This window comes from Leucopleurus acutus (assembly GCF_964270905.1).
Source record: "Leucopleurus acutus genome assembly, chromosome: 16".
Lineage (NCBI taxonomy): Eukaryota > Metazoa > Chordata > Mammalia > Artiodactyla > Delphinidae > Leucopleurus > Leucopleurus acutus.
In genome coordinates, this window is record NC_139158.1 from 65,763,648 (window position 1) to 65,786,279 (window position 22,632).

The 22,632-nt window shown below is 49.9% G+C and overlaps 1 protein-coding gene across 2 annotated transcripts in view; it reads left to right on the plus strand.

Annotated features, from left to right (window-relative positions):
• The window catches only part of SRC (SRC proto-oncogene, non-receptor tyrosine kinase), a 56,200-nt gene that overhangs the window by 8,412 nt on the left and 25,156 nt on the right, over window positions 1-22,632 (plus strand). Inside the window, exon 2 of one of the 2 annotated variants that reach the window (XM_082858224.1) lies at window positions 12,932-12,999. The gene's annotated coding sequence lies outside the window, so the exon portion shown is untranslated. Of the gene's footprint in view, window positions 1-12,820; window positions 13,000-22,632 lie in introns of those variants that run through there. The other variant, XM_082858225.1, reaches the window with a different exon arrangement.

Genomic DNA, 22,632 nt, shown 5'->3' on the forward strand with positions numbered 1-22,632 from the left:
AAGGGAATCACAGCCCCATTCTCCAGATAGGAAAACTGAGACCCAGAGAAAGGAAATAGCATCCACCAGACCATAGGGGGATGTCACAGCCAGAAGGTTCCTGTGGCACATCTCACTTTCCAGATGGGGAAACTGTCCCCTTCCAGGACTCAGTTTTCTCATCTGTGCAGTGGGTCTGTGCATATCTGGGGGGAGATAGTTCCATCACTTTGTACCAATGTGGCTCCTCAGTCCTCAGCCACCCTAGGGTGGGGGTCAGAGGGATGTAGGGGCTCTTGTTCTGTCCCCTGTGCCCTGTGTTCTCTGGCCCTGAGTTATGCCAAGTCCCCAAGGCTGGGCCTGCCTAGGAAGCTGAACCAGGCCCTGCCAGGCCTTCTGGGTGCCCTCTGGCTGCCGCCACCCAGGTCCCACCACATCACCTGGTCCACCTGCCTCCTCTGCTCTGTGTCCTGGGCAAATGGCTTCTCTTTTTGAGCCTCAGTTTCCTTATCTGTGAGATGGGGGCAGGAGTCTTTTCCTCACAGGACTGTTGGGAAGATGTGATGAGCTCATTCTCCCCAGATGCCTGCCCATGTCGGGCTTATAGAAAGTGCCCAGTCCGTGGCTACGCTTACAAGGATTGGCAGGATTCTGACTAGCAGCAAGGGGAGCAGCATTCCAGGCAGAGGACCCGGCTGAGCAAAGGCTGGGAGGTGGGATGGTTTAGGGAGCATCCCATGGGCGGGTGGGGGAAAGTGGGAGAGGACCCGCCACCTTCCAGGATTTGGCCCAGCCCTGAGGGAGGTGGGCAGGGTGTCGGTGCCGACTGCGGTGGTGTCGACCTCCCCACCCTCCAAGCTTCAGATCTCCTTTCACAGCTTCTGGGGCAGCCACCTGCCCTCCCCACCCCCACCCCTGCCAGGTGTTCCCGGAGGCCCTGGAACCAGATGAGCCACAGTTCTATTTGGGGACAATTCTGCTGTTCCCGTTTCTCTCCTGTGCCCTAGTTTCAGAAACGACGTGGGTTTGGTTACCAGTTGGCCGTTGGTGGAAAGCCCTCTCCCCCACTCCGCCCCTACCTTAGATCTGTGGTCAGTGTGGGCAAAATCGGACTCAGTACTGCCTCTGGGAGCTGCTCCTGGCTTCTGCCCCTGGGGTCTCCAGGCAGGGAGTCGGCAGCTGGACTTCTGATTACCTGCTGGTGAGGTCTGGGCCTTGTGCTGGGTGCTGGGGACCCCAAAGATTCACTCTGGGAGTAGGCTACAACCTGGGGGAGCCAGACACAGACCCTGATCATTGCCCTACCATGAGGTAGGAACCATATGAACTGGGGCAGCTATTATGATAACAGAAGGGCTTTGCAGAGGAGGTGATAACCTGGCCTGAAGCTTAAAGGGTGAGCAGGAGCTCATGAGGGGAAAAGAAGGGTGAGGGCCTACCAGGAAGAAGAGAAAGCATGAGCAAAGATCTGGAGGTGGGAAAGAGCCTGATGTGTGTCCACGTAGCCTGGGGAGGTGGGGAGCGGTAGGTCAAGTACAAGGTATTTAGACGATGTCTCAGTTGATCAGGCAAGGCTTTGGCCTGGGGCTGCTGGGAGCAGGGCAGGCCTCCTGCTGAAGGTGTAAAGGGAGGACAGAGAGAAGGATCAGGCCGGGCTCAAGTGCTCAGTTACTGTTGCCAAGTGAAGGTAGTCCACAGAGGCTGGGGTTTAAGATAAGGATCAAGAACCCCTGCCTGGGACAGAAGGTAGGGGCTGGTCTGGGGTCTTGGAGGGAGCGGGTCAGGGAAGACTTCCTGGAGGAAGCGGTACATATGACATACCTGGAAGAATGGAATGGTTCTCTGGGAGCAGGTGGAGCTTGAGAAAGGCCTGAAGATGCAGTGTGAATAGTTGCTCTTGTTGGAGCTCAGAGGAGTGCTAGAGTTTGGCCCTGAGAGGTGGCTGATGCCAGTCCATGGAGGGCTGGGAGTACCTGCCTGGAGAGACGACACACTGCCCTTGGGCAGCGAGGAGAGGCGCAGAGGAGGCGGGACAGAACTGATTTGTCTGGTGCTGTGGGTAGTGCCCAGCTGAGGGCAGGTGTCCCGTCAGCAGTGTGGCTTTGGTGAAGTGGCTCTGGTGACTGCCCTGAGAGCAGATGGGCCTGGAGAGAAGGTGGGTGGCAGCCAGGCAGGTGGCAGTTCTGGGAGCGACAGGGGAGCAGCGGGTGAGGGGTGGGGGGTGTCTGCCCCCTGGTTTGCCTGCCCGCACAGCCTTTCCCTGTGCACGCCTGCCTGGCAGGAAGCGGTGGAGACGTGTTGGGGCCGGCAGACTCCAGAGGCACCTGGGGCACGGGCTGGGCGTGGGGCGAGGCCTCCGGGGTTCAGGGCCCGACCTCCCTCCCTTGTTGGGTAAACCTCGCCAGGGTGGTAGTCTCCTGGTAGCGTGAAGGGTCAGGCATGGTTGCCCACTTGTACCTCCAAAAGGCCCCTCCACCCTGCTGAACCCAGAGGGTCTATACTCCAGACATGGTGAGTTGAGAGCTGTGGCTGAAGACTCTGGTGCCAGGTGGGCCTGGGTTTGAATCCCAGCTTTGCTCTTTAATGGCTGGGAGACCTTGGCCAGATAACTTTGCCTCAGTTTCTATATCTGTAAAAATTCGGGTCGTCCTAGAACCTCCCTCCTAGGGCTCCCAGGGAGGATTAATGAGATTTTAGAAGGCTGTGCCCAATACTGTGTCAGTCCCTGGGATCTGGCTTTGGAGCTGTTGGCCCAGCTGACCGGGGGTGCCGGGACCTGTTGGGAGGCTGAGGGGCAGCTTCCGGTCTGCCCCGGGCTCTCAGCACCGAGGACAAAGCTCCTTTGTGGTGGGACAGATGGAGTCTGGGAGCCCCCCCTCTTTGGGACCAGGGGGCCATCTGCCCCGCCTTCTCACCCAGTTCCCCTGGGGGAAGGAGCTTCCTCAGACCGAAAGGATGGGAAATGAAAGTCGGGCTGTGCGGGAGGAGAGGCTGCAGTTGCAGAGCCTGGCTGGTGAGCTTGCATGCACGCTTCCCTTCTCCGGGCCACCTTTTCAGAGCCCCGGGCATCCCTGGTAAGTCCCAGGCCCACTGTGTGTGCCCTGTTCACTTATCCATCCATCCATCTATCCATCCACCTTATCCATCTATCATCCATCTATCCATCCCTCCATTCATCCTTTTGTTCATTCATTCAGTAATTACCAAGTACCCACTCCATGCTATAGGCCCTGTACTTTGGGCCAGTGTCTGTTCTGACCAGATGGCGCCGCAGCATCCCAGCTGTTAACTATTTTGAATATTACGCCCACTGCAGAGTATTCAGCTGTGAGTGAGACAGAAGTGGCCCCTGTCCTCATCAGACATGTAGTCATATGGTATGTTATGTCATCAGAGCCATGGTCCATGCCGGGAAGGAGAAGTTGAAGGTTCTCACTTGGGCTGGGGGAGGTCAGAGAAGCCTCCCGTGAGGAAGTAGCTTTTGGAATGAGGCTCAAAGAGAGAGCGGAATTGGCTGGGCGTGTTGCTATTTAAAACGGTGGTCAGGAAAGGCCTCTCTGAGCAGGAGACATTTGAGTAAAGCACCTGAAGGAAGTGAGGGAGTCAGGCATTTGTCTGGAGGAATTATGCTCTGGGTGGAGGGAACAGCAAGTGCAAAGGCTCCGAGGCAGAAGTGTATTGGGTTCTTAGGGAAAGGGGAAGTGGCCAGTGTGGGTGGAGCAGGAGTGAAGGGAGTGGGGCTGGGAGTGTCCACTGCAGGACCTCGGAGGTCCCCCGCGAGGACTTTGTCTTTTGTCTTGGAGTGTGGGCTGTGAGGGGTGTAAGCAGGAGTGATGGGTTCAGTTGGACATTTCAGAAAGGCTCTCTCCCTTCAATTGGCCAGCCTGGAGGGCTGGACGAGGGGGTGACCGTGGTGGGAGGGAAGGAGGTGGATTCAGGGTGTGTTTGGAGGTGAGACTGACAGGGCTTGGAACTGGATTACATGGGGCACAGGAAGAATCATCCTTCCTCTCTTGGGCTGCTGGTAATGAGGGGCTGAGTGTCCGCCACAGACCACTGGGCTTCTGGTTCATGTTCACTCTTCCTCCCCCTAATCCATCTCGAGGCACGTAGGCCCAGCAGCTTCTCCACCTTGTCCTGAGGGTTGGACTGAGTCTTCCAGTTCCTGTGGCTTTAAACAGCGGTATCCCTTAGGCAAAGCTGGCAGGATCCTACCCATTTTACAGATGAGAGAACTGAGGCTCTGAGTGGTACACCCATGGCCTGGGTTACACAGTGGGGGCAGGGTTGGGGCTTGGCCTCTAAGGACTCAGGAGGATCAGTGGATTTGGGGAATATGGGCCCTGCCATTTCAGGGGGTACCTGAGATTTCTTTCCTACCCTGAACTGTCTTGGGGAGATAGAGGCTGCCCAGGGGTGGGGTGGGGGGCCTGAACTACAACTTGCCTCAACTAGGCCTCAGTTTCCTCTGCTGGGAAATGGGCACAGTAACAGTCCCTACCTCACAGTGTTGTTGGGAGGACCAGGTGAAACAGTGCATGTAAAGCTGGATGCCAGGCATAGAGTTAAGTGTTCAGTGATCAGCACGTATTTTTTTAAATTTATTTTTAAAATTTATTTTATTTTTGGCTGTGTTGGGTCTTCATTGCTGCGCGTGGGCTTTCTCTAGTTGTGGAGAGCGGGGGCTACTCTTCGTTGCAGTGTGTGGGCTTCTCATTGCGGTGGCTTCTCTTGCTGCGGAGCATGGGCTCTAGGTGCTTGGGCTTCAGTAGTTGCAGCATGCAGGCTCAGTAGTTGTGGCTCGCAGGCTCTAGAGCACAGGCTCAGAAGTTGTGGTGCACGGGCTTAGTTGCTCCGCGGCATGTGGGATCTTCCCGGACCAGGGCTTGAACCCGTGTCCCCTGCACTGGCAGGCGGATTCTCAACCACTGCGCCACCAGGGAAGCCCTCAGCAGGTATTTTTATCATTGTTGTTTCTGTGGGGAGTAAGGATGTGTGTGAGTCCGGGCTCTGGCCATGTCTATCCTCAGAGGTGGGCTTTGGGGGCAGGGCTGGAGTCGCCGAGGTGGCCTCTTCTAGATAAATCGGCACCGTGGGATGGAGGGTCCCTGGAATCCATGCCCAGCACTGCTTTCCACCTGGGGAAACGGTCCTGAAAGGGCCACGATTGGCTCAGGACCGTGCAGCACCGTGGGGCAGAGCCAGGCTTTACACCAGGTTCCCTGCTGCCTTGTCCTGCTCCGGCGCCGGCCACTTCCCGGCCTTGCCCTTCTGTCTCGGGCTTCTAGGCTGTGGACGGATCCTAGCGGGAAGGGATCCTGCCCTTTACAGAGCAGGGCAGGGCCTGGGGTCTGGAAAGGGATCCCCTTACTGCCCAGGAAGAAACCCAAGAGCCGCTCGGGCCAGAACAGTTCTGTCTGCACGGGGCCGGGATTAGTGGGAGCGGCGCCGTCCGCTCGCTTAGCTTCTCCCTCCCCGAGCGGCGGGTCCCGGCTTGGGCAGCACCCCTTCATCTGCCCACCATGCCAGCCTGAGCCTGCAGCGCCCGCCCCGCCCTGGCCGCACTGGCAGAGCCGGTTTGAGGCCTGCCAGCCCTGAGTGTGTTCGCACCGGGAACACGGGACCAGACACGTTCTGGTTGCCCTGGAACACGGACAGCCCCTGGCTCACGCCTCACTCACTCCTGGCTCATGCAGCAGGCAACCCCGGTACCCGTGCCATGCCTGCGGCCGTGCCGGGTGAGGCTCGGGGTCTACAGCTGTCTCAGACTTGCACACTGTCCCATGTAACCAGGGTGGTCAGAGGCTCTGCCACGGGGACATGCCAGGCAGTGGCAGGAGAGTGCAGTGGTCGGAGCATAGGCTGTGGGGCTGGGCAGACCTGGGGCTGAGGCCTCTATCTCTTTATCTCCTGGGGCCCTGGGTAGGACCCATTCATCCCTCCCTCCCTCCTTTCCTCCCTCCCTCCCTCTATCCATCCCACCATCCTTTTCTCCCTCCCTCTCTCCTTCCATCCCTCTATCCCTCCTTCCATCCCTCCCTCCATCTACCCCTCCCTCCCACAAATATTTACTGAGCGCCACTATGTGCCAGACAATGTTCTAGAGGCTGGAGGTACAGCAAAGAACCAACCAGACAAAAATCTGTGCTCTCACAGAGCTGACACTCTGGTGGGGGAGACAAAAACACAGCAAATAAGGAAGATCTGCACGTGGTCTGTTACAACGTGATAGGTGTCACGGGTCAAACGTAAAGCTGGGAAGACTGGCTGGGTTGTACAGAATGGGTTGTAATTAGATAGGATGGCGGGCCTGGGGGTGGGGGGCGGGAGGGGAGACCTCTCCCAGAAGCTCACCTCCCAGGAGGGGAGGGAGGAGCCATGTAGCTCCCTGGGGCAAGAGAACCCAGGTAGAGGGAACAGCCAGTGCAAAGATCGGAAGCTAGTGGTAGGCTGGAGTGTTGGAGGAACAGCGAGGAGGCCAGGGGAACAGAGCAAGTGCAGGGAGGATGACAGGAGGAAGGGCCGTAAGATGCGGGGGTGTCCAGCGCAGGGAGAATGACAGGAGGAAGGGCCGTAAGATGCGGGGGTGTCCAGCGCAGGGAGGATGACAGGAGGAAGGGCCGTAAGATGCGGGGGTGTCCAGCGCAGGGAGGATGACAGGAGGAAGGGGCCATAAGATGCGGGGGTGTCCAGCGCAGGGAGGATGACAGGAGGAAGGGGCCATAAGATGCGGGGGTGTCCAGCGCAGGGAGGATGACAGGAGGAAGGGCCGTAAGATGCGGGGGTGTCCAGGGAGGGCCTCTGGACCCTTCTGATGTTGGCTCTTTCCTCCCAGTGAGGCGGGGGCCGCAGGAGGCCTTCTGAGAGCACCTGGCTGCTGTGTGGCGAGCAGACTGGGGGCTGAGGGTGGAGACAGGCGGACCAGAGGGACGACTGCATTGGTCCAGCGAGGGGAAGGGGTGACAATGGTTGGCCCAGGCTAAGGCAGTTGATGGGGCTGCAGGGGGTCCAACATTGTTTTGCATTATTTTATTTCATCTTCCTTTTTAAACTCTTTATTATGGAAGCATATTAGTATAACAAACCCCATGAACCTGTCACTGAGCCCCAAGTACCACCCATGGCCAGGCCTGGCCCCTCCAAACCTGTTCTGTGCCACCCCCTTCCTGTGTCATTTTATTTATTTATTTTTTGCGATACGCGGGCCTCTCACTGCTGTGGCCTCTCCCGTTGCGGAGCACAGGCTCCGGACGCGCAGGCTCAGCGGCCATGGCTCACGAGCCCAGCCGCTCCGCGGCATGTGGGATCCTCCCGGACCGGGGCATGAACCCGTGTCCCCTGCACCGGCAGGTGGACTCTCACCCGCTGCGCCACCAGGGAAGCCCCCTTCCTGTGTCATTTTAAAGCAAATCCCGCACGCATGTCTTCCTTCACGTGTAAATCTTTCAGTATGTATCTCTAACAGATAAGACTCATGTTGCGAAAGTAGCCACAAAAACCATAATCGACCTGAAAGAAATGCACAGTAGTTCCTTAATATCAGCAAAATCCCCTTCGTCCCCAGATATATTTTGAGGTGAAGCTGATGCCTCCGGGCCTCCCTGTCTTTGCCGTTTTAAAGCGAGGTTCGTAACGGCCCCTCCTCCCAGGCTGTTGTGAGATAATCCAGGTAAAATACTGAGCACCGGGCCTGGCATACAGTAGGTGCTCAACAGGTGTCAGCTGCTACTCTTATTGGTTAATGGCAAATACTTACGGCACATTTGCTAAGGTCTGGGCTCTGTTCTAAGCCCTTTACAAATATGACTTCATTTAATCCTCACAACAATCCTTGGAGGTAATTATTATTTTTGTCCCTATTTTATAAGTGAGGAGGTGTAGGCACAGAGAGGTAGAGTAACTTTTCCAAGGTCACACAGCTAGGAAGGGTCAGAGCTAGGTTTTGAACCCAAACAGTACAACTTTTTTTTTTTTGGCTGCACCGCACAGCTTTCGGGTCACAGTTCCCCGACCAGGGATTGAACCCAGGCTATCACAGTGAAAGCGCTGAGTCCTAACCACTGGACCGCCAGGGAAGTCCCCAAGCAGTACAACTCTTAGTCCCCATGTGATGGAGGCTATGTGAGCCCAGAAAAAGAGAAGTACCTCTCTCAGTTGGAGGGTAGGCAAGGTCAAGTATGACCTGTGGTCAGGCCCATAGGGTGCCCTGGAGTTCATGGGGGGCAGGGGGAGGTGGGTGGTGAAGCCTCAGGAGCGGAAACAGCGTGTGCAAAGGGCTGGAGGCTGGAGGGTAATTACGGGTCCAGGGAGGGTTAAGTGGTGGGGAGGAGGGAGCGTGCAGCAGACGCCCCTCCACCCTTGGCCTTGATCCCATGAACAGCCCGTAGGAGCATTAAGGGTTTTGGCTCTCTTGCTGACCACTGTGCTCAACTCAGGCTTGGATGCCTTCTCCCCCAGAGACCTGCCAGAGCCCCCGTTTCATGGATGAATAAAGGAAGGCCTGGACCTTCCTGAGGTCACATGTCCAGGGTGGCACCTGTGAGCTTTGAGTGTGTGGGGTTGAGCACAGGGCCGACAGTGTTGAGGGGCCTGGCCGCCAGGTGCTTCTGCCCACCCATGTCCCTGGACGGAGCTCCTGCGTGGGTGTGGGCGGGGGCGGGGACGAGGGGGCACTGTGTGTTCCCAGAGCAGGGAAGCAGCCAGAGCTGCTGGCAGGAATAGCGGGCACCGTGGGCAGGGGCCGGCTGGCATCTGTCCCCCCAAGGCCTGTCGGCCATCGGCCAGCGGGGGTGGAACCACGGGGGCAAGGCCTGGGAGACATGACCTTGGAGAGGCTGGGAGAGAGCAAAACGTGTCACCTCCGTGTTCCCTGTGGTCACCACTGATGCTGGGGGTCTGTTAAGGAATCCTTGGCATGCCAGGGCCTTTGTCCAGGTGCAGATGCTGAGGCCCAAGAGGGGGCGTGACTTGCCGAGGTCACATGGAGACTCTGATGGAGGCCTTCCACTTAGCCACATGGTGGCCAGCCCTCATCTGGCCGGGCCAGGTGGTGTCTGGTTGGGTCCCTGGGACTTGCCTAGCCTGTGGTCCTTTGGGGCCAGCATCTCCTCTTCTAGCTCCTCCTCAGCCCAGTGCTCCTGGACCTGGTGCCCCAAGAATCTTATCTTCAGTCCGGGTCCCAGTCCCACACCCTCATTCAAGAGCTGGCCTCTGCCTTGCTGTGTGACCTGAGGCTGACTGCTCTCCTCTCTGAGCCTCCACTTCCACATCTGTGAAGGGGGAGATCTCACAAAGCTCTCTGAGATCAGGGCTGTGGCCTCCTGGCCTGTGAGCTGCCCTCCCCATCCACCTGCCAGGCTGCCTGGCCTGGATTCTGGGGTAGAGGGTGTCGGGGGGGTGGGGTGTCAGTGCAACCTCCCAACCCTGCCAACCTCACCAGCCCCAAAGATGCTCCATGGCAGGAGGAAGTGCCCTTCCTCTTGGGTGGGGGCCTTGGAGAAGGGAGATAGTGGGTGTGGGGGAGATGGAGGTACCCACTGTGTGCCTGTCTTTCCCCCCATTTCGCTGCTGGAGAAACTGAGACTACATGACTTAAACTGACCTGGCTCTTTGCCTTTCTCTAAATGGTCCCACCTCTGGGCCTTTGGCCAAGTAATCCCTAATGCCTGGATCATGCTTCCCCTTCCTCTTTTCACAAACTGCTCAGCCTTTGGACCTCAGCTGAGATGTCCCCTCCTCTGGGAAGTCCACCATGGTTTAGGTCTCTCCTCTGAAGCTGATCACTGCGCTCTGATAGGATCACTGTGGGATGAAGCCTCAGTAACCTCCCCCCCCCCCGCCCCCATCCCTCCCAGCACACTCAGGGGCCTGAGAAAATCTTCATGGGCTTCTCTCTCAAATTTTCAGGTCTTTCTGACCTAAATTGCTGGACGGGTCCCTCTCGGGGCCTCCCTCCGACCTCCCCGTGCCTGGACCGAAAGGCTGCAGCAACCCAGTTAAACTGGAACCCACTCAGTCCAGACCTGCACATCTGACCTTCCTGCCTCAGGGCCTTTGCACTCCACTTCCTGGCTGGGGCAGTTTCCTGGAGCCCTGTGTGCTCATGTGTAAAATGACTGTGGCCATAGCTTGTTCCAAGGCTGTTGGGAGCATGGAACGGGTAGTGTGAACCCCAGGTGGGAGGGCATGAGGGGGAAAGGTGTGGTCTCCACACCGCCATCAGCATGCCCCATTCCACCCCACCAGCCTGCACTGGAGCAGCCAATGGTGTTGAGTTCTGGGGAGGGGGCTGACCTGGCCGTGGCCCTGGCTTCTTCCTTGGGTCCTTCCCAGTGGCCCAAGGGGTGGCAGCCCCCCTTCAGGGAGAAGCTCAGAGAGGGAGGAACTTGTCACTTGGCTGCTAAGAGGCGGGATTTTAATCACATCATTTAACCTGTCTGTGTTTCTGTTTCCTCCTCTGTAAAATGGGGTGATAAGAATGGCACACAGGAAAAAAAAAAAAAAGAATGGCACATAGGGACTTCCCTGGTGGTCCAGTGGTTAAGACTCTGCGCTTCCCTTGCAGGGGGTGCGGGTTTGATCCTTGGTCGGGGAACTAAGATCCTGCATGCCACACGGTGCGGCCAAAAAAAAAAAAAAAAAAAAAAAAGTGCTAAACGAATATTAGCTGTTGCTACTGCCCTTATTCTTATTACTGTCATTATTGATGTTCCCCTGCTCTGAAGCAGGACTCCCTTCTATATTCCGAAACCATTTGTAGAAAAACACCTCAGTTGAGCACGTCATTCTTTTGAGAGTCTGAAGGAAGAAAGGGAATCAGAAGATTCCTGCCTACGTGTGGGAGGCTCCAGGGGAGGCAGGAAAGGGTCACAGCCCCCACTTTTGGGATGGGCGTGATGGGCCGGCACCCTCTCCCACGCTCCTCCAGCCTCAACTTCCTCCCCTGTGGACACGGGCCAGTGCTGGTGGTACCTGCCCCCTAGGGCTGTTGCGAGGAGGGTGGGGCATCAGCTGGGGACCTAGCTTTGGAGGTTCAGAAGGGTGACAGTTTCATTCCGTAAGTGGTCCTTCTTGGGCTGTGTGGCCTTGGGCCAGCCACTCCCCCTATCTTGGCCTCCATTACCCTAGTAGAAAAAGGACTGACTGAGGGCCCTGCTTAGTCCCTGGTGTAATAACTCCCTTCGAGAGCCCAGCTGGGACTGGTGCCCTTGGGGAGAGGGGCCAAAGTGGCCTGGGGCCAGGAGAGCCAGGATCCCCAGCTGGTCCTATGCTGTCTTGGATGGTGGCCTGGGCAGCTGACTTGGCTTTTCTGAGCCTCTCTCTGTTGCCTTCTCTGGGAGATGGGGGCTGATCGTCCCTGTGAAGCAGGGTCCTGGTGGGAACTGGAGAGCTAAACAATAACAATGGAAATAATAAGGTAGCAGTGGTGGTCGCGCCCCCCCCCCCCCCCCCCCCATCCAGCATGGCCTGTGTGCCCAGGGCACACGTGGTTAGCTCATTTGCTCTTGCAACTGTCTGGGGTGATTATGGATGTCTCCATGGTACTGAAGGAGGCTTTGGTTGACTTGCCCAGAGTTCTCCCAGGGCCACAGCAGGAGCCCCCTTAACCAGGATGCTGCAACCTGCCTGACTCTGATGGGTGCCTGATGGGACCTTTTTGCTTCCTCCTCTCCAGAGGCAGGGCAGATGGACTCAAATGGGCTGTGTCCCTCCTGCCGCCCCTCCCCCCCATTCCCCACACAACCACCACCACCCACTCCTCCCACCCCCGGTTGGGCCACTGTTATCAGGAGACATTCCTGGACTGGCTGAGAACAGCTTCCACCTTGGGTGCTTTTGAGAAGGGATGTGACTGCTGATACAGGCCCTGGCAGTGGCTCCCTTGGGCGATGGGCCCTGGGACCTGAGGCTACAGAGCCCAGACAATCCGAGTCTGCCTGCCGAGGCTGTCTCTTATGAGCCGTGTGACCTTAGGCAAGTAACTTGACCTCTCTGGACCTCAGTTCCCTCATCTGCAAAATGGGGCTGACCACATAGGACTGCAGAGGGTTCACCTGGGCTCGTAGATGTAGTGCACTTCTCAGCATGGTGCCTGGCACACAGGAGTCTCTCTACCCATCAGCCAGGTGCTGTTATCATCTGACAACCAGTTGTCCCTCCTCTTTGTTGGGGACCCCAGTTTAGATGGCATCTTTATGCACCTTCTGATGCGTGCACATTGGGATGGCCCTTGTGGGCTTTCTCTTCTCCAGGCTCGTGGGATATGGGAAGGGTGGAGCTGGGAGAGGACCTTTCCAGAAGTTGAGAAGGTGCTGTGTGACCTTAGGTAGCCTCTCTCCCTCTCTGAGCCTCCTTTTCCTGTTCTGCTGTATGAACACTTGGACCTGGGTGAGGCTCTGCCCCAGCCCCTTGTTGTCTTCACACTCTCTGTAATTCCTCCCGTCGATGGTCCAGCTACTTGGCTTTGTCTGTCTTTCCTATGAGAGTGTCTGGCACATAGTCGGTGCTCAGCTGAGCTTTGTTGAAGGAGCCAGTGAATGCACGACTGAGCGAATACCCAGGGCTTTCCTACCTCCAGGCCTTTGCCTGCACAGCTCCCTCTGCCAGAGGCACAACCCCCAGTTATCTCTATTTGTGGACCTCCTTCTCGACCTTGAAGCCCTTCTCAAATGCCGCCTCCCCCAGGAATCCTTTCCCAGTTCCTCCCAGTTGGAGGGGATTGCTGATGCTCTGAACACTTGGTCCCAAGTCTCCCTGGTGGCACTTGTTAACAATCCACCTCGGTGTACGTAGTAACGTATTAATAACCAGCATGAACCATGCACCTACTGCTAGGAGCCAGACACAGACGTGGTGGGGAGCCCTGTGCGTGTGTGCGTGCGGGGCCTTGTCTTATTTAATCCTTCACAACAACTTTGCAAGGCAGATACTATTATTATCCCTCTCTTTACAGAGCACAGAGGCTCAGAGAAGTGAAGTGACTTCCCAGCTATGAGAGAGAACACCAGGATCTGATACCAGGTAAACCTGTCTTTTTTCTTTCTTTCTTTCTTTTTAAATTAGTTTTTATTGGAGTATAGTTGATTTACAATGTTGTTTTAGTTTCTGCTGTACAGCAAAGTGAATCAGTTATACATATATATATATATATATATATATATATATATATATATATATATATATATATACACACGCACTCTTTTTTAGATTCTTTTCCCATACAGGTCATTGCGGAGTATTGAGTAGAGTTCCCTGTGCTATACAGTAGATTCTTATTAGTTATCTATTTTATATATAGTAGTGTGTATATGTCAACTCTTGTCTTAAAAAGGAAAGAAAAAGCATTAACACACACAGTAAACAATAATTCAAACAGTACAGAAGAAGGCAGGGAAAAGTAAACCTCTCTGGCACCCAGGTCTCCTTGCTGGAGGCAGCCATGGGAGGAGTTTCTGGTGTGTTCTTCCAGGGAGTCCAGGCATATGTAAGCATGGATATTAGAAAAAATAGTTTAAAAACCTCAAGTGATCGTGCATGGTATCCTCAGCTCTACATGTGACTGTTTGCTCTTGACAGTGTGCCTTGGAGATCATTTAGTGCCGCTTCTTTCTTTTTCCTGATTGCGTAGTATTCATTGTGTGGATGGAGACCATGCTTTATTTAATTAGAGAAGACTACTTTTGGTTGTTTCCAGCCTTTTGCTTATTGCAGACCGTTCTGCAATGCATATCTTCCATCGTGTGCTTAGTGTTCACGTGTGAAGATACCTCTAGGATTAATCCCAAATTGCAGTGTCCGAGAATGTGTGCAGTTGTAATTTTGTTAGATATGTCCAGAGGGTCCTTCACGGAGGTGGCACTGATGTACCTTCACACCGCATCCTCTTCTTCCCCTCGCTCTCACCAACACAGGTTGATCTAGAATTTGGGGATCTGCCAATCTAATAGATGAACAGTGGCCTCTGGTGTAGTGTTGTTTTGTTTTTTTTTAAACACGGCTTTATTGAGATAGAATTCACATACCAGACAATTCACCCATTTAAAGTGTACAGTTTATTTATTTTGTATGTATCTATGTATGTATGTATTTATTTATTTGAATTTTTGTTGGAGTACAGTTGATTAACAATGTTGTGTTAGTTTCTGCTGTACAGCAAAATGAATCAGTTATACATATGTAAACTTTTTTTTTAGCTTCTTTTCCCCTAGAGCTCATTACAGAGTATTGAATAGAGTTCCCTGTGCTATACAGTAGGTCCTTATTAGTTATCTCTTTTATATATAGTAGTGTGTATATGTCAATCCCAACCTCCCAATTTATCCCTCCCCCAAAGGGTACAATTTAATGGTTTTTAGTGTAGTCACAGAGTTGTACAATCATCACCACAATTTTAGAACAATTTCATCACCCCCCAAAAGAAATTGTGTAACCCATTTAGTCAGTCTCCACTGCCCCTCAAACCTTCCTCCCCCCAGCCCCAGGTGACAACTAGTTTACTTTATGTTTCTATAGATTTGCTTATTCTGGAACTTTCATGTAAATGGAATCATACAGTACCTAGTCTTTTGTGTCTGGCTTCTTTCACTTAGCACGTTTTCGAGGTTCACCCATGTTGTAGCATGTATCAGTACTCCATTCCTTTTTCTTGCCAAATAATATTCTGTTATATGGATATACCACATTTATTTACCCATTCATCAATTGATGGACATATGGTTGTTTCCACTTTTTGGCTATTATGAATAACGCTTCTATGGACACTCATGTTCAAGTTTTTATGTGGATATGTTTTCTTTTCTCTTGGGTTTATATCTAGGAGTGGGACTTCTGGGTCATATGGTAACTCTATATTTAACCTTTTGAGGGACTGCCAGACTGTTTTTTCAAAACAGCTATGCCATTTCACATTCCCACCAGTAATGTGTGAAGTTTCCAATTTCTCTACATCCTTGCCAACAACTTGTTGTTTTCTATCTTTTTAATTACAGCCATCCTAGTGGGTGTGAAGTGGTATCACATTGCCGTTTTGATTTGCATTTTCCTGATGACTAATAATGTTGAACATCTTTTCATGCAGTTACTAGCCATATATTTTCTTTGGAGAAACGTCTATTCAGATCTTCTGTCCATTTTTAAGTTGGGTCATTTCTCTTTTTGTTTGTTGAGTTGTAAAAGATCTTTATATATTCTAGATACAAGTCCCTTATCAGATATATGGTTTGCAAATATTTTCTCCCATTTGGTGGATTATTTTTACCTTCTTGATGGTGTCCTTTGACACACAAACGTTTTTAATTTTTTTTTGTAAATTTATTTATTTTATTTATTTATTTTTGGCTGCATTGAGTCTTCGTTGTTGTGCATGGGCTTTTTCTAGTTGTGGCAAGCAGGGGCTACTCTTTGTTGCAGTGTGCGGGCTTCTCATTGCGGTGGCTTCTCTTGTTGCAGAGCACGGGCTCTAGGTGTGTGGGATTCAGTAGTTGTGGCACACGGGCTCAGTAGTTGTGGTGTACGGGCTTAGTTGCTCCGTGCCATGTGGGATCTTCCCGGACCAGGGCTCAAACTCGTGCCCTCTGCATTGGCAGGTGGATTCTTAACCACTGTGCCACCAGGCAAGTCCAAACGTTTTTAATTTTCGTGAAGTTCAGTTTATCTATTTTTTCTTTTGTTGCTTGTGTCATGACTAAGAAACTATTTTGATCCAAAGTGGGGAAATTTATGCCTGTATTTTCTTATAAGATTTTTAAAGTTTTACCTTGTACATTTAGATTTGTGATCCACTGTGAGTTAATTTTTGTGTAGGGTTTGAGGAAGGTGCCCAACTTCCTTCTTCTGCCTGAGTGTATCCAGTTGTTCCTGCAGCATTCATTGAAAAGATTCTTCTTTCTCCATTTAATTATATTGGCACCCTTGTCAAAAGTCAATTGACCATAAATGTGAGTGTTTATTGCTGGATTGATTTATAAGTCTATCCTCATACCAGTACCACACTGTCTTGATTTCCAGAGCTTTGCAGCAAGTTTTGAAATTGAGAAGTGTGAGCCCTCAGGCTTTGTTTCTGTTTTTCAAGATTGTTTTTTCTATTCTGGGTCCCTTGACTGTCCATGTGAATTTTAGGGTCAGTTTGTCAATTTTTGCAAAGAAGCTAGCTGGGATTTTGTTTGGGATTGTGTTGACTCTAGATTAGTTTGGGGACTATTGCCATCTTAATAATGCATAGTCTTCCAATCCATGAACATGGGATGTCTTTCCATTTATTTAGTTCTTTAATTTCTTTCAACAATTTTTGTTGTTTTCAGAGTATATGTTTTGCACTTCTTTTGTTAATCTTATTCCTAAGTCTTCTTTTGATATTGTAATTTATTTTCTTAATTTTATTTTTGGATTGTTTATTGCTAGTGTATAGAAATACAATTTATTTTTATATACTAATCTTGTACCTTGCAAGTTGCTGAACTTGTTTATTCTCATAATTTTTTTAGTGGAATCCTTAGGAATTTTTGTACACAAGGTTATGTCATCTACAAATAAAGAAAATTTTACTTCTTCCTTTCCAATCTGGATGTCTTTTATTTCATCTTCTTCCTTTATTGCCCTGGTTGGAACCTCCAGTACAATGTTGAATAGAACTGGTGAGAGCAGACATCCTTGTCTTGTTTCTGAGGGGGAAAGCATTCAGTCTTTCCCCATTAAGTATGTTGTTAGATATGGCTTTTTCATAGATGCCCTTTGTCAGGTTGAAGAAATTCCCTTCTATTCCTAGTTTGGTGGGTGTTTTTATCATGAAAGGGTGTTGGATTTTGCCAAATACTTTTTCTTTATCTACTGTGATTATTGTATAGTTTTTGTCTTTTATTTTATTGGTATGGTATATTACATTGATTGATTTTCAGAAGTTAAACCAACCTTGTATGCTTGGGGAAAATCTCACTTGGTCATGATGTATAATTCTTTTTATATGTTGCTGGATCCAGTTTGCTAGTATTTTGTTGAAGATTTTTACATCTTATAGTCATAAGAGATAATGGTCTGTAGTTTTCTTTTCTTATGATGTCTTTGTTTGGCTTTGGTGTTAGGGTAATACTGGCTTCATAGAATGAGTTGGGAAGTGTTCCCAAGAGAAGAATTGGTATTAATTCTTTTTATCTGTTTGGTAGAATTCACCAGTGAAGCCACCTGGGCTTGAGTTTTTCTTTGTGACATGTTTTTTTATTTTTAAACTTTTTTTTTAAATTTTTTTATTTTTTTAATTTGCGGTACGCGGGCCTCTCACTGTGTGGCCTCTCCCGTTGCGGAGCACAGGCTCCGGACGCGCAGGCCCAGCGGCCATGGCTCACGGGCCCAGCCGCTCCGCGGCACGTGGGATCCTCCCAGACCGGGGCACGAACCCGTGTCCCCTGCATCGGCAGGCGGACTCCCAACCACTGCGCCACCAGGGAAGCCCTGTGACATGTTTTAAAATTACTAATTCAATCTCTTTACTTGTTTTAGCTTTATTTAAAATTTCTATTTCTTCTTAGTTTCAGTAGTTTGTGTTTTCTTAGGTATTTGTCCATTTTATCCAAGATATCTAATTTGTTGGCATGGCATGGCATTGTTCATAGCATTTCCTTAAAATCTTCTTTATTTCTGTAAGATTTGTAGTTGTCCTCTCTTTCATTCCTGGGCTTAGTAATTTGAGTCTTCTCCATTTTTTTTCTTGCTCAGAACAATTTTCTTGTTTGTCAATTTTGTTAAGCTTTTCAAAGAACAAACTTTTGGTTTTGTTGATTTTTCTCTATAGTTTTTTATTTTCTATTTCACTAATTTCTGCTGTAATCTTTATTTCCTTCCTTTCACTTGCCTTAGGATTAGTTTGCTCTTCTTTTTCTTCTTCTTCTTTTTTTTTTTGTTTTTTTGCTAGTGTCTTAAGGTGGAAGTTTAGGTTATTGATTCAAGATCTTTCTTCTTTTTTAATATAGGCATTTACAGCTATTCATGTCCCTTTAAGTTCTACTTTACTGCATCCCATACATTTTGATAAGTTGTGTCTTCATTTTCATTAATCTCAAAGTATTTTCTACTTTTTTGGGTGGTTTCTTCTTGGCTCATTGGTTATTAGGTGTATTAATTTTCACACATTTGTAATTTCCCAAATTTATTTCTGTTACTGATTTCTTTCTTTTTTTTTTTTTGCGGTACGCGGGCCTCTCACTGTTGTGACCTCTCCCGTTGTGGAGCACAGGCTCCGGACGTGCAGGCTCAGCGGCCATGGCTCACGGGCCCAGCCGCTCCGCGGCATGTGGGATCTTCCCGGACTGGGGCACGAACCCATGTCCCCTGCATCGGCAGGCAGACTCTCAACCATTGCGCCACCAGGGAAGCCCTGTTACTGATTTCTTAATTCATTTCATTGTGATCAGAAACATACTTTGTATGATTTCACTCCTTTTAAATTTATTGAGGCTTGTTTTATGGCTTAGCATATGGTCTATCCTGGAGAATATTCCATGTGCACTTGAGAAGAATGCGTATTCTGCTGTTGCTGGGTGGCTTGTGTAGTTTTAATGTGATTTACTTTCTAAGTGAGATTGAGCATCTTCTCATATGTTTAAGTTCCATTTCATTTGCTGTAAACTATCTGTGGTTATATTTCTTATTTTATGGGGGCTCATTGTATATTAAGGGAAAAAAACCTTTGCCTATCTATGAGTCACAAATGTTTTCCTAGTTTTTGGTTTGTCTTGTGAACTTATGATGTTTATCAAGCCATGCAGACGTTTTAGATTTTTATGTAGATTGATGTATTATTTCAAAAATGATTTTTAGGTTTTTTGGTCATGTTTAGAAATGCTTTTCCCATTCTGGGATTAGAAACTTATCCTCCCACCTTATTTTAGAGCTTTATGGTTTTATTTTTGTGTGGTTTAAATATGATTGATCTGGAATTTATAGGCATGTGGAGTGAGATTGAGATACAGCTTTGTTTCCTGGTGGCAGATCATTGGTCCCAACTCTGTCTTAAAAATAGTCTACCTTTTTCTCACTGTTATGAAATGCTACTTTCATAGTATATTAAATTTCCATATGTTTGGGGACAATTTTTGGACCCTCTTTTCTGCTCCATTAATTTATATATTTTTGTAGTGATATCACACAGTTTTAATTATTGTGACTTTATAGTAAGTTTTACTACCTGATTGGACTATTTTCTCTTTGTTACTCTTCTTTTTAAGGTTTTCCTGGCTATTCTTTCTTTTTAAAAAAAAATAATTATTTTTTTTTGCTGCGTTGGGTCTTCATTGCTGTGCACGGGCTTTGTCTAGTTGCGGTGAGTGGGGGCTATTCTTTGTTGCAGTGCACCAGCTTCTCATTGCGGTGGCTTCTCTTGTTGCGGAGCACAGGCTCTAGGCATGTGGGCTTCAGTAGTTGTGGCACACGGGCTCAGTAGTTGTGGCTTGCGGGCTCTATCTAGAGCGCAGGCTCAGCAGTTGTGACGCGTGGGCTTAGTTGCTCCGCGGCATGTGGGATCTTCCCGGGCCAGGGCTTGAACCCGTGTCCCCTGCATTGGCAGGCGGATTCAACCACTGTGCCACCAGGGAAGTCCCATTCCTGGCTATTCTTATAGATTTACTCATAAACTTTAAAATTGACCTGCTTAGTTAGAAAAAAATCCTGTTGGGGTTTTATTGGGATCACATTCAATTTATAGATTTACTTAGGAAGAATCGATATTTTTGCAATGCTTAGCTTTCTTTTTTTTTTTTTTTCTGGCCACGCCGCACAGCTTGCAGGACCCCAGTTCCCCGACCAGGGATCAAACCCGGGCCCTTGGCAGTGAGAGCTCAGAGTCTCAACCACTAGAATGCCAGGGAATTCCCATGCTAAGCTTTCTTTCATTTTATTTCCTGATTGCTGTTGGCACATAGCTACGTTATTGATTTTGGGATATTACATTTAATTTCTTTCTGCTTTACTTAATTCACTTTTTGTTCAATAGTTTTATAGAAGATTCTTTTGGATTTCTCAGATCTATATTGATAACAGCTGCAACTGATGATACTCATCTTCTGTTTTCCAATTCCATCCATTTCTTTTTCTTAGCTCATTGCACTGGCAAGCATCTTAGAGCAAAGGTTAACTAGTGGACATGCTTGTCTTTTCTGGATTCTTTCCCTGTGAAGTGGCTTTTGTAGGCCTTGGTTCCAATCAGCTCTACCAGACAATCTCTCCAGGGCCATGCACAGGGCTTTACACACAGTTGGAATTTTGGAAGCCTTTGCCTAATTGTAAGAGTGGTTAGAAAAGAGAGCAAGGATCTGAAGAGAGGTCTTCCACAGTGGTGATAATAATAGCTAGTATTTATTGAGCACTTGCTATGTTCCAGGCACTTTATCAGTATTACCTCATGTTTTCCCCTCAAGCCCAATCATATAGGAGCAATTACACAGATTCCCATTTTTGATAAGGGGTAAACTGAGGCCCCTTGGAGGCTGCATGACCAGGAAATGGCAAGTTGGCATCTGAACCTGGCATTCTGGCTCCAGGCTTTCCATGATGCTTCTTCTTCCTTGGAGGGTCCAGAGATATGGATGGTGATGTCGGAGGTTGACCTCTGACCTGTGTTGCTTCTGTGTTAGGGAGGTGGAGATGGTGGAACGGTGGAGGTACCTGGGGCAGGGAGGGTATCAGCACAGTGGGCGGGGCACCAGAGGTGCCTTCTGACTGTACTCTCCTGACCCTCGAGCATCCCAACTCTGCTGCACTCGCTTGCTGTATGGCCTTAGGCAAGGTTTTGGCTTCCATGAACTTTGGTCCCATCTGTAAAGTGGATGTAGTTATAGTCCCTACTTCACTGTGCTGTGGGGACAATTGAGTATCAACTGCATGCAACGTGCTCAGTTCTGTGCTTGGCATTCAAGGCCCTGCCACTAACTCTTGCTTCCTCTTGCGTTGCTCCTCTTGTCACCTGTAACGGTAATAACAGCAAACAACAGTGAGCGCTGTTTATCAAGCACTTATTCTCTGCCTGGCACATGGACTCTCACTTAATTCTCAGATGTTAAGTTTATTATTACCCCCATTTTATTTTTTTATCTGTTTATTATCTGTCATTTTTTATACATCTTTATTGGAGTATAATTGCTTTAGAATGTTGTGTTAGTTTCTGCTGTATAACAAAGTGAATCAGCTATACATATACATATATCCCCATATCCCCTCCCTCTTGAGCCTCCCTCTCACCCTCCCTATCCCACCCCTCTAGGTTGTCACAAAGCACCGAGCTGATCTCCCTGTGCTATGCAGCTGCTTCCCACTAGCTATCTATTTTACACTTGGTAGTGTATATATGTCAATGCTTCTCTCTCACTACGTCCCAGCCTCCCCTTCCCCCACCCTGTGTCCTCAAGTCCATTCTCTACGTCTGCGTCTTTATTCCTGTCCTGCCCCTAGGTTCTTCAGAACCTTTTTTTTTCTTTTTTTTAGATTCCATATATATGCGTTAGCATACGGTATTTGTTTTTCTCTTTTTGACTTACTTCACTCTGTATGACAGACTCTAGGTCCATCCACCTCACTACAAATAACTCAATTTCATTCCTTTTTATTACGCCCATTTTAAAGATAAGGAAACTGAGAGGTGAAGTGACTAGTAAGTAGTGGAGCCAGGATTTGAACCCAGGTCTGACTGGAGTCCTCACTCTCAACTCCTAAGCTCCTGGCCTCCCCTCCACTCTTAGAAGAGGTGGAGGTGACCTTCTTCAGAGTCAGGAAGGAAGGAGCGGGTATGACCTGACTGAACTACAGTTCTTTCTGGACTCTTCTGGATGTTGTAAGTAGCTGTGCCTAGGGGCATAGCCTAGGCAAAGGCCAGGAGGTGAGAGGGTAGGGGGCCCACGGGAGGAGGCCACAGCCCCAGCTCCACAGGGCCGCCTGGACCCAGCTGAAGGGTTTAGGCCTCATCCAGAGGGGGATGATGGGGAGCTTTTGGATTAAATATTGTGAAGAATTTGGACTCCTTCCAGAACGTTCTCTAAAACTTACGGCACATGTGTGTGCACGTCTGCACATACACACACATACACATTCACATGCTAATTTTCTTTACAGAAATAATTGTAGTTCATGTGTACTACGTTCCAGGCACCCCACTCAGGCCTTGTCTGCATTCTCTTTAATCCTCTCACCAACCCTTTGACATAGGTAGCACTATTGCCCCCATTTTCTAGATGAGGAAACTGTGGCCCAGAGGACGTTCTACACTGCCTCTTCCTCTTCACTTAATAGTGTGTTGTGGGCATCTTCCCAGGCCACACCGAGCTCTCATTCTGCTTGTTTATCTGCACAGCTGTCCACTTGATGAGCAGACCAGCACTTATTTGTCCAGTCCCCCTCTGATAAACACTTAGGTCTTTTCCAGTTTTCCGTGAACAGTGTTGAGCAGGGGCCCTATTTGTTTGTGTGCGTTACAGAGATGCCTCTGGTTGCTGGACGAGGGCGCCCTGGAGGGGCCCCCACTGCTGTCCCAGGTCAGGACGACAGGGGCCTGGCCTGAGGGAGTGGAGATGAGGTGTGGGGAGGGATGCATTTGAGGAAGATTGGCGGGGAGGACGGGCGAACCAGCCCTGAGATGGAGACGTGGGGTGAGGGGAAGTCGTAGAGGGAGATGCCAAG